Below are 12,416 nucleotides of genomic sequence, written 5' to 3'. Positions count from 1 at the left end.
GGGATAAGAGCTGACAGACAAATTTCACCCCCGCCGCCCCCCACATTGTCCAGCCTGGGAGGGAGAGCCATGGATTTAGCCACAATGGAGTCCTAGGTGAGAGAGGGGGAGAGCTACTCGCTTCTACCAGGGGTTGTGCCCTACGCCAGCACACCACAACCGTACGTAGGGGGAGTGGGGTATCAGATGGGGATTTGTGTCTGTACAGCAGATTTGTAAGGGCTTCGTAGGAACCTACAAGGGCCCCAGCCAGTGCAGTAGCCGTATTACCCATGTCTTTATCTATCCACCACTGGGCATATACTATCTGGGAAGCCAGGTAATAAAGATACAGATCCGGGGCATCCAGTCCACCCCTAGACTTGGGAGATTGAAGCAGCGCTAAACTGAAGCGCGGGGCACCACCCTGCCAGTAGAAGGACCTGAGAATGCCGTCTATGCGTTTAAACAGGCTCTTGGGGACTAATATAGGACAAGCGTGGAAAAGGTATAGAAATTTTGGGAGAAAAATCATTTTGAATATGTAAATACGCCCATACAGGGGAGAGTGGACCAGGCTTTTAGGCGCGATTCTGTTGCAGTTATCAGAGGTGTAATGTTTAACTCCATATATGCCTGAACCTTGCGTGACACCTGGACTCCTAGATATTTAAAAGTGGACACCACCTGGACCGGGACGGGGAGGGAGTGTACCCCTTCCTCTGATAAGGGAAAAAGGGCCGATTTATCCCAGTTAACCCGGAGACCCGAGAACCCCCATAGCATTCTATCAGGGACAGAAGGGATTCCACAGAGGGGACGACATCCCCAAGGTATACTAGTGTATCATCAGCATATAGGTGTCAGGTTCGCTAGGGAGAATGCTGGGACTTCTGGTTCTTCTGGTGGTGCCAGCAGCGTTCTCCGAACCCCAGCGCGTATCCGCGCAAACTCCACCTCTCGTCCTGGGCAGCGGCTGCTAAGATCTCGCGCTGTCTAGGAGTTGCTGGGACTTGTGGTACCTCTGCTTGGTGCCTGGTTGTTCTGCACCATGAGGGGTTAATTCCCTGAAGCCTTCCAGCTCCTATCAGGTTCTGGAGGTGGGGTTCTGGCTGCATAAATTGCAGCTTCACTAGTCACCTGTGCCAGTGTTTGAAATCCCTTCTCCACTCGCTCTCAGCATTAGGTTTGACTTGCTCTGTATCTGTATCGTTGTGACCTCGGCTCGTTTTTGACATTGACTCTTTGCCTACTGATTTTGCTATTGACGTACCCTCTCGTTGTGAATCCGGCTAGTTTACTATTCTTTTGTGTTTTATGTTTGTCAGTCTGTTTGTGTTTCCCTTCCCACACTTATCCAGTGTATTTCCAGTCTTCAAGTAGTCGCCCCACGGTTTAGCGTGGGGGGGCTATAGGAAGGGACAGAGGTGGGGCAAGCTCAGGGCACACTATCCCCTGTCTTTTGTGTTACCCAATCTTAACAGAAACACTGGCCACACATAGGTCTGCATCCTGTATCCGACCTGCTACATTCTCTCCTCCCATGGAGCCTTTGTCAGCGGTGGTCGCTCAGGTCCAGACCCTAACTCAGCATGTTCAGAGTCTGTCAGCCCGTCTTCAAATGCAGGTTTCGGGGCAGACAACACTGCAGGCCCCACCGCCACCTGCACCAGAACCTAAGGTTCCTCTCCCTGACTTGTTTTTTGGTGACCGTAAGAAATTTTTTTCATTTAGGGAGGGATTTAAACTTTATTTTTCTTTACGCCCTCACTCATCGGGCACCGAGACACAAAGGGTGGGCGTGGTCATTTCTCTTTTGCGCGGTGATCCGCAAAACTGGGCCTTTTCTCTCCCACCTGACTCTCCATCCCGCTCTTCTCTTGACGCTTTGTTTTCTGCTTTAGGCCACATTTATGACGAACCTGACCGCCGAGCACTGGCAGTTTCCCACCTTAGATCCCTGTGTCAGGGAAAACTGACAGCGGAAGATTATTGTGCCCAATTCAGACAGTATGTGACTGACTCGCAATGGAACAACTGTGCCTTAACCCCTTAACGCTCTGCGCCGTAGCTCTACGGCACAGAGGTATAAGGGATGTATGAAGAGGGCTCACTGGGCTGAGTCCTCTTCTTACAGAGGTGGGGGTTTTTGCATTTTGCACAAAACCCCCACCGCTAATAACCGCGGTCGGTGCTTGCACCGATCACGGCTATTAATCCTCTAAACGCCACCGGCAAAGTCGCCGGCGCGCGGGCGCCGCTTTTTTTTTTTTTCGATCGCCACGCCCCTGAACGTCATCGAGGGGCGGCGATCGGTTACCATGGTAGCCTCAGGTCTTCTTTTGACACGAGGCTACATGGTTTATGCAGGTTCGTTACAATGAGCCAGTGGCTCATTGTAATGTATGACCTGCAAAAATGCCATATATTGCAATACTGTAGTATTGCAGTATATGGTAGGAGCGATCTGACCATCTAGGGTTAATGTACCCTAGATGGTCTAAAAAATTGTGAAAGAAAAAAAAAAAAGTTTAAAAAATAAAAAAAATTTATAAAATATTAAAAGTTCAAATCACCCCCCTTTCCCTAGAACGGATATAAAACATAACAAACAGTAAAAATCAGACATATTAGGTATCGCCGCGTCCCAAAATGCCCGATCTATCAAAATATAAAAACGGTTACGGCCAGCGGTGACCTCCGAGACGGGAAATGGCGCCCAAATGTCCGAAATGCGACTTGTCGGGTGCGGATTTGACCCCTCTACAGGCAGGGTTGATTAAATTCCGAACCCCGCAGATAAAGCTTATGGTAGGAGCTATGCATGAAGAATGGTGTTCTTTCCTAGTTATGGAAAACTTGTCTGAAAATGTCATTCTTGGCCTACCCTGGCTCCGGATCCATAATCCGGTAATTAATTGGGAAACTCTGGAGCTGGTTCATTGGGGTCCTCACTGTAAGGATCACCTGTCCAAAGTTTCATTATGTACAGTGGTGGCGGAAGATCAGAGTCTTCCAGGTTTTCTCTCTGACTACTCAGATGTGTTTTCAAAACCCTTGTCCCAAGTCCTTCCTCCTCACAGGGAGTTTGATTGTAAAATTGACCTTCTTCCTGATGCTAGATTGCCAAAGGGTCGTATATATAACCTGTCAGTACCAGAACGGGAGGCACTGAAGAGTTATATTGATGAGAGTTTGGCAATCGGACATATCCGTCCCTCTGAGTCGCCCACTGGGGCCGGGTTCTTTTTTGTTTAGAAGAAAGATGGTGGTTTACGGCCGTGTATTGATTATCGAGAATTAAATAAGATAACGGTAAAAAACTCAGGTCCTCTTCCCTTGATCCCGGATCTCTTAAATCAGGTTTCTGGGGCCCAAGTTTTCTCTAAATTAGATCTCAGAGGGGCTTATAACCTGATTCGGATCCGAGAAGGGGATGAGTTGAAGACCGCATTTAATACACCTTTGGGACACTTTGAATACCTGGTTATGCCCTTTGGTTTGAGTAATGCCAAAGCAGTTTTTCAAGGGTTTATGAACTCCATCTTTCATGATTACATCGGTGTGTTTATGGTGGTGTATCTAGACGATATTTTGATTTTCTCTCCTGATATGGTTTCTCACCAGCAACATCTCCGCCAAGTACTTACCAGGTTGCGCAAAAACCACCTCTTCGCTAAGCTGGAAAAGTGTGTTTTTTGCGTCCAGAAGGTTTCCTTCTTAGGTTATGTTGTGACTCCCTCTGATGTACAGATGGATCCGAGTAAGGTTCAGGCGCTCACAGACTGGGTTCGGCCTACCAATCTTAAGGCCCTACAACGTTTTTTAGGTTTCGCTAACTATTATCGGAACTTTATAAAGAACTTTTCCGTGATCTCCAAACCCCTCACGGATCTAACACGTAAGGGTGCTGATCCGAACAATTGGTCCCCTGCCGCTTGCTCTGCGTTTGAAACTTTAACAGCGGCATTCTCGTCAGCCCCAGTTTTGATTCAACCTGACCTCTCTCTACCGTTTGTTGTGGAGGTTGATGCCTCCGAGGTTGGAGTAGGTGCAGTGTTGTCTCAGGGGTCCTCCACTCTCACCAGACTTAGGCTCTGTGCATATTTCTCTAGAAAGTTTTCTTCTTGTGAGAGGAATTATGACATTGGTAATCGAGAGCTCCTTGCCATTAAGTCGGCATTTGAAGTCTGGGGCACTTTTTGGAGGGAGCTCTTCATCCGATAACTGTGCTCACGGATCATAAGAACTTAGTATATTTGGATACTGCTAAGCGCTTGAACTCACGTCAGGCTAGGTGGGCCTTGTTTTTCTCTCGCTTTAATTTTGTGGTCACCTACCGACCTGGGTCAAAAAATGTGAAGGCTGATGCCTTGTCCCGTAGCTTCGGGACTCCTGAGCTTCTCCAGTAGACTCCTGAGGCTACTGACAGTAATATTTTGTCTCCAGGGGTTGTGCTGGCAGCTGTCTCCTCCCACCTCTCCTCTCAAATTATAGCAGGACAAAGATCTGCACCTAAAGACCTTCCAGAAGGCAAATTATTTGTTCCTCTTTCTTGTCGTTTGAGAGTGTTGGAGGAGACGCATTGCTCGGTATTGGCAGGTCATCCGGGAATGCGGAGTACCTTGGATCTCTTAAAGAGAAGTTACTGGTGGCCTCACATGACTAATGATGTGCACGCATTTGTCCAAGCCTGTCAGGTCTGTGCGAGAGGAAAGACTCCCAGGAGACGTCCTGAGGGGCCTCTTCTTCCGCTTCCAGTTCCCACCAGGCCGTGGTCTAAAGTGTCTATGGACTTCGTCACTGATCTGCCAGCATCTCAAGGCCGTACAGTGATTTGGGTGGTAGTGGACCGTTTCTCGAAAATGGGACACTTTGTTCCATTAAAAAAGTTACCTTCAGCTGAAGAATTTTGCTATTAATAATCACTGTAATTCGTCCACACAGGTATCTCCGTTTTTCTGCAATTATGGTTTTCATCCTCGTTTCTCCTTTTCATCTGTACCTGTCTCTAATATATCTCGAGCGGAAGCTATTACATCCAAGTTGCGCTCGCTCTGGTCACAAGTTCGGGAGAATATTCAGAGGGCACAAAATTCTATGGTCCAACAGACTGAAAGAAGGCGCACTAACTCCGATACGTTTGTGGTGGGGGATAAAGTGTGGTCATCCACGAAAAACCTTAAATTGAAGGTCCCCTCTTTGAAGTTTGCGCCCAGGTTTGTAGGTCCGTTTGTTGTTACTCATATTGTTAACCCGGTTTCCTTCAAGATTACACTTCCAGTAGGGTGGCGGGTTCATAACACCTTCCTTGCTCTGTATCTGTATCGTTGTGACCTCGGCTCGTTTTTGACATTGACTCTTTGCCTACCGATTTTGCTATTGACGTACCCTCTCGTTGTGACTCCGGCTAGTTTACTATTCTTTTGTGTTTTATGTTTGTCAGTCTGTTTGTGTTTCCCTTCCCACACTTATCCAGTGTATTTCGAGTCTTCAAGTAGTCGCCCCACGGTTTAGCGTGGGGGGGCGATAGGAAGGGACAGAGGTTGGGGCAAGCTCAGGGCACACTATCCCCTGTCTTTTGCGTTACCCAATCTTAACAATAGGGATACCTTTTCAATAATGGTACCTCTAGTAATGCCTTTAATGCCATCAGAGTGACGGATCGCCACAGCGACTTGCCACAGCAAGTGCGAAGAGGAGGGGAGATAGTGGAAAACCCTGTCTAGTGCCCCTGGTCATAGGGAGAGTGGGTGAGATGTTAAATTTGGTCCTTACCCTAGCCTTAGGGTAATTATACAGTAGTTTAACTAATGCTGTAAAGCGAGGGCCAATACCCAGTCTGGGCAAGAGGTTCCACAAATAGGGCCATTCCACAGAATCAAATGCCTTGCAATTATCTAAGAATAATATAAACTCAGGGTCTGATGACCTCTCCGACTCTGCTATGTTTAAGTGTAGTCTTTGTATGTTTATGTCAGTTCCCCTCCCAGGCATAAAGCCTGTTTGGTCTGGGTGAAACAAGGATATTACTTTGTTAAGCCTTGTTGCCAGAGTCGGGAAGTAGCGGGTCCTTACCAGGCTTGGGAAGAACTACAATAAGGGCATCTCGCGTGGAGTCAGGGAGAGAGCTACTTTCCAGCGCAGCGGAGTACAGGTTAAGGAGATGGGGGACCAGAGTCTCACAATTATCCCTATACCACTCACCTCCCAGCCCCTTAAGTCCAGGTGTCTTATCGGGGGGTAACAATTGGATGGCCAGTTCCACCTCCTCCGCCGAGAGCAGGGCATCAAGCTCCGAAGACTGCGACGGTGTGAAGACTGTCAAGGAATCTGGAAATCTCGACGGAAGAGGCGGATAATCTGGAGCTATAGAGAGAAGAGTAGAATTCGTGAAAAACCATGTTTATGGCCCGGGGTTCTGTGATCAAGCAGCTTCCCATTTTTATCTCCAAATTCAAAGACGGATGCTTCCCTGGAGAGCTGGTGCACTCCTTCACTACAGCTAAATGGTTCCTCTACACCTGAGCCCAAGTCCTTTTGCTCCCCGGAGTAGGCTTCTCTAGATATTCCTTTTCTGCAGTGACTAGTGCATCAGTCAGTCTTTCCTCTTGCGCATTTTGTGACTTTCTATGTCCTGCTACCCCCAACATAAATGCTCCCCGCACCGAGGACTTGTACGAGTCCCAGACTAGGAGAGGATCAGGATGAGTTGAGTGTACGTCCCAGAACTCGCTGTGCGCTGTCCTAACAGTACTCTGGACCGCTGGGGATAGGAGCCAGGTCAGGTGCAGGCGCCATAAGCGGGAGTCTCTGGGGGGACCTACAAGGAAGCTGATGAACAAGGCGGAGTGGTCTGATGCACTGCGCGGGCAATAGGGTCAACGTGCGGGAGACAAAGGCCAAATCAATCCGAGAGAAGCTCTTATGCACTGAGGAATAGAATGAGTATTCTCTCTCTTGAGGGTGCTTATTATGCCAAGCATCGGCGAGGTCTAGAGAAGTGAGCCACTCAATAAGACGGACCGAGCCTGTGTCTAAGCAGTTTGTGCGATCCAAGGAGCGATTAGGGATTGCATTAAAGTCTCCGATGCAAAAGACCGGACTGGGAGGCATAGCAGCCAGTTTACTGGAAATAAGGTGCAGAACAGCTGGATCAATGGGAGGGGGGACATAGATTGACGCTATTGCCCACAGGGCACAATGTATGACCACATACTGGCCATAGTGATCCGGCGCTACTTGTATGACTTCTATGGGAAGCGCTTTGGATATGAGTATGGATACTCCCCTAGCGTAGTAAGAGGAATGATATCCTCTAGCCACCCATGCCCGCTTCAGAGACAGGACTTTCTGACCCGTAAGGCATGTCTCTTGGATACATAGAATATGAGGGGGAGGGGGGGGGGGAGAGAGAAGTGCCATATGTGGCACACAGGCCTAGTTGACCAAAAGAGATAGCACATCAGACACGAGGTACAATTTGCGAGGCCCGGCCCCAATGTAAACCAATATTAGAAAACCATAACAGTGATTTGGAACCCCTTGATGTCTATTCAGGACTAAGTCCATGTATTGTCACAGCACATCAAATAAAGGATATCGGTCAAGTCATTCAGGAGGTGCGGGCCTTCCAGCAGGTGTCCGAGGAGCTGCATCAGCCCAATGAAGGGCTTCGGTTGGGCAGGTGAAGAATCGAGTCTTCTGGCCGTCCACAATTCGGAGCTTGGAAGGGTACATCATGGAGTATTTATACCCCTTATCACGGAGGCGGGCACGAACTTCGGTGAATTGTGCACGCGGTTTCCTGACTGAGGCAGAGAAATCAGGGTAGGATGACACTCTGCTGTTAGCGTACTGAATTTCTCCCTTGGTACAGACTGCCCTGAGGATAGAGTCCCTGTCCCTAGAGTGCAGAAGCCGGGCCAGGAAGGGTCTTGGATTGCCCCCAGGGGGGCCAGGTCGGAATGGCACTCTATGGGCCCTTTCCACTGTGAAGAACGAGGAGAAGGTATCTGCAGGTAGCATATTTTTGATCCAATTTTAAAAAAAGGATACAGGGTCTGACCCCTCCAATTTTTCGGGAAGGCCAACCACTCAGACATTGTTCCGTCGGTTTTCGAGGTCATCAGCTCTGTCAATGGATGCAGACATCTGGCGCTGAAGCTCTCTGATCTGTGTCGGCATAGGCCTCTGGACATCCTCCACCTCAGTTATTCTGCGTTCAGTTTCGGTGGTTCGCTCTTTGGCTTTATGGACATCATGCCGTAGTAAAACAAAGTCCTGTCGCAGCTCATCCACCTTGGTGACAAGTTTGGTCTGGCACCCGTTTATGGCCACCAGCACCTCTGCAAATTTGCGGTCCAGCTCCGTGGCCGGGTCAAGCGGTGTGCGGGAGAATTTCCCCAACTTTTTGGCAGCGTTTGACTGTATCTGTGCAAGAACGGCTTGGGATGTGGAGCATTCCTGCGCATCCATGGGATCAAGGGACTGAAATGGAGGATCTTCATTGACGGATTTGTCATCCGATGAAGGCGCAGATGCCCCAGACGCTGCTTTGAGCAATTTAGCCGTCTTCCTCCGGTTACCCATGGCGTCTGAGCAGAGAGGGCAGGTGATAAACAATCGAGGAGCCTAGCATCCAGTAATTAGCAGAGATAGAGTCCGAGCCCACGTGGAGAGATGCAGCGGCACTGGAAGGGTTAATATAAAACAGAACCCAGGAACAGGGTATCACTGGCAGTATGGAGGGCTCTGTGACTACTGGGCTGCACAGCTTGGGGTCCCCAGGGAAGAGGTGGGCAGCAGCAGGGGAATTACTTCCCTACCTCACTCCTGGCTGCAGTCCGGCAAGGAAGTGGTTTACTCTGCGCGCCTAGGCCTCAGGCAGCGCAGGGGAGTCCGTCAAGATGGTGCCTCCGGCAGGGTGCAGCTCTGTTCGCAGTGTGGGGTCCGGTGATCGGATCTGCGCCGGTAGTAGCTGCAGGGCCGGGCGGCTATGATCCGGCCGCCACGTTGCCGGCCAACGTGGTTGAAGTGCGGGGAGCGGCGCGGAGCCGGTGACCGCCGCAAGATCCCCACTGCTGGATGAAGGCAGGCACCTGGAGCACCAGTGAGCAGGCTGGCGGGGGAATAGGTGTAGGATGGCTGCCTAGGGAGGGAGATAGGCTGCCGGGTCCCGGGAGCTCCGCGGCGCACGTCCTCCTGGCTCGGAATCAGGCCACGCCCCCCAGGACTTCCTTGTTGAGCTACATTGGGCACACCATACAACCAAGCCCGCCAGCAGCCGATGATCACCCTAGAGACGTATTATGCCGGGTACACAGATTTCAATTGAAGAACAATATCATGAACAAAGCCCGTTTAATCGACCGGATAGAATTTTAAGGTGCCGCTTACAGCTCCTTCCCCATCTGTCCAGATTGACATTGCTCAAAAGAAAGGCTCTGAAACTATTACTGAACTCCCTAAGCCAAAAAGAAATAGCTTATTTATGGGGATTCCCCTTCCGCCTCCAGATCCGCCATCGGGGCAAAGTACACGTCGTACGTCATCCAACTGAGGTCCCTCAAGTAGCCGCAGACCTCAATATTGCTATTCCTGACATAGAGACATGGCCAGCTCTTCCGGGTCCTCCAGGTCTTGTGGCACCACTTCAGCGACCCCCTAGATGGCGACCGAGGTGGGAACAGGAGAGGAGAGGATATTGAGAAAGACAAGAGGGCCCATCTGACTGATTCCACTTTGGTCCTCAGGGGTGATTTTTTATGTTTACTTTCATAAATATCTTACTACATATGTTTTCTATAGGATAACCATATGTTAGTTACTTCATCTCACTGAATTGCACTTATTATTTTCTTAATCTTTAGCCGAAATCTTCATACATATTCTGTATTTAGCCTTCTTTTGTCAAAAGGCGGCCTATGGGTTGGGCCTCCTCCGCAGTTAGTTTTACCTCCTAACCGGGGACTTGCACTCAGCTGGTCTGGTATTTTCTTACTTCCCCACACGTGTGACTAGACCAGATGCTCTTGTCGTCTAGGTCTTCTCATACTCTCTCTCCACATACTTTCCCTTAGTGTGCGTCTCGGTTTCCCTCTACTTGGGATTTCTTCCTTTCCCCTTCTTCATTATACGTTGTTCGTAACATGTTGTTTCTTTCTACCCCCCCTTCAGATTCACTAAACCCTCCCCAACATGAGCAGTGTAAATCTGTCCTTCTGCACATTCAATGAGAGGAGGCCGAGCAAACAAGGTCAAATATTGTACCGTATGCACAAGAAGCGGGTGATGATTGCCATGTTCCAAGAGAGGCACCTTGTGGAAAGAGCCATACCCAAATGTTCCTGCAGTTTCTACCCTACTTGGTACCACAGCCCCCACCCCGAGCGTAAAGTGGGGGGAGTCTCTATAGCATTCCACAAAACATTCCAATATTCACTAATAGACGCCAAAAGGGACCCGATGGGTAGATACCTGTCTCCTAAGATATCTGTACATAGACAAGTCTTCTCTATAGCCTCTGTTTATTTCCCCAACCAGGATCAGATCCTTTGGAGTACAAATACTTTGTGCTGTAACAGATTTTGCAGACGGCTCAGACGTCATCCCGGGGGTGATTTTAATCTGTTATGGACCCGACACAAGACTCGTCCACGGGTAAGTCTCCCGTCTCTTCTACCAAAAGACGGAGACTCAAAAACAAGCTGAGAACATTACACCCGGTAGACTTGTGGCCTACTCTACACCGGACAGTTAAGGAATCTAGTTATCATCCATTACCACATAACTCATATCACAGACTGGACATATTTTCCCTACTCCTTTATATGCTACCTAGATGCTCTATTGACTTGTTCCTCTGGACTGACCGTGCCCCCATTTATGGCTCCCTTGTGGGCACCAACCCTCATACGCAGAGGCCAATGGAGACCAAATGACCACCTACCAGATGACCTACTATGTAAACAGGAAGTGACATCAGCACTTCAATCGTCTTGACATCCCCAACGGCCAAATGGGAATCCACCAGAGAAAAGATAAGGTGGATATTTATGTCACATGGAGCGCGTCTCAAAAAAGAAAAGGGGATAAATCTTTAAACACTCTTAGATACTCTAGAAAATAGAGAATGTAGCAATCGGTCCACACCTACTGACACTGAAAGCCGAGAGATCTTCACTGAGACCGGAGATCCTATCCATACTAGGTGTGCCCGGGAGAGATTCCAGAAGGCCATCCATCCACGGATGTCCACAACGCACGTAATTTCCATCAACTCCACCACAAAGGGAGTTATTCACAAAGAGTACGAAATTCTAGACGAGTTCTCTGGACAATACTCCAACCTATACAACATCCGCAATACAGAACAATAGCAGCCAACTGCCCCAGGGGTGACACCGGAGAGGTATCTTAGGCCGTATCCATTGCCCCGTACCCCCACAGCCGGGGCATTAGCCTTGGAGAGGGACTTCACTAAGCAAGAGATAGGTTTTTGATAACAAATTCTCAAGGAGGCAAAAGCCCCTGAGCCAGAAAGCTGCCCCCCCCCCCCGGCACTTACCTCCCATCCTAAGCGAGAGGCTCCTCCAGCATGTCCCACCCCACCCATTGTAGTAACCAGCGTCCAATAACCTCCTAAATGTGGACACGAAAATATACTCTAAGGTTTTGGCCACGAGATTCCAAGATTTTATCCCAATGGATCTCATCACCAATGGCAGCGGGCAGGGGTCTCCACTATCCCACCTTATATATGTCCTAGTGATGGAGCCTCCGGCAATAGCCCGTCCATACATGGGATAGCAACAGGCCGCATGCTGGGAGTTGTAGTCCCTCCATATAGTGTGTGTGCTCCTGGAGCAGGCTGGGAGTTGTAGTCCCTCCATATAGTGTGTGTGCTCCTGGAGCATGCTGGGAGTTGTAGTCCCTCCATACAGTGTGTGTGCTCCTGGAGCATGCTGGGAGTTGTTGTCCCTCCATATAGTGTATGTGCTCCTGGAGCATGCTGGGAGTTGTAGTCCCTCCATATAGTGTGTGTGCTCCTGGAGCATGCTGGGAGTTGTTGTCCCTCCATACAGTGTGTGTGCTCCTGGAGCATGCTGGGAGTTGTAGTCCCTCCATATAGTGTGTGTGCTCCTGGAGCATGCTGGGAGTTGTAGTCCCTCCATATAGTGTGTGTGCTCCTGGAACATGCTGGGAGTTGTAGTCCCTCCATATAGTGTGTGCTCCTGGAGCATGCTGGGAGTTGCAGTCCCTCCATATAGTGTGTGTGCTCCTGGAGCATGCTGGGAGTTGTAGTCCCTCCATATAGTGTGTGTGCTCCTGGAGCATGCTGGGAGTTGTAGTCCCTCCATATAGTGTGTGTGCTCCTGGAGCATGCTGGGAGTTGTAGTACATCCATACAGTGTGTGCTCCTGTAGCATTCTGGG

General features: G+C 49.5%; 2 protein-coding genes across 2 annotated transcripts in view; one reads left to right on the top strand and one right to left on the bottom strand.

Annotated features, from left to right (window-relative positions):
- Nucleotides 1-6,311, bottom strand: part of LOC140116889 (uncharacterized) — a 448,339-nt gene extending 442,028 nt beyond the window's left edge. Inside the window, exon 1 of the mRNA XM_072133322.1 lies at nt 6,187-6,311. The gene's annotated coding sequence lies outside the window, so the exon portion shown is untranslated. The remainder of the gene's footprint in view (nt 1-6,186) is intronic.
- Nucleotides 1-12,416, top strand: part of LOC140119845 (uncharacterized) — a 403,197-nt gene that overhangs the window by 272,526 nt on the left and 118,255 nt on the right. The window lies entirely within an intron of this gene.

This window comes from Engystomops pustulosus, chromosome 2 (assembly GCF_040894005.1).
Source record: "Engystomops pustulosus chromosome 2, aEngPut4.maternal, whole genome shotgun sequence".
Taxonomy (NCBI): domain Eukaryota; kingdom Metazoa; phylum Chordata; class Amphibia; order Anura; family Leptodactylidae; genus Engystomops; species Engystomops pustulosus.
This window is presented reverse-complemented; position numbering and strand designations above follow the sequence as displayed.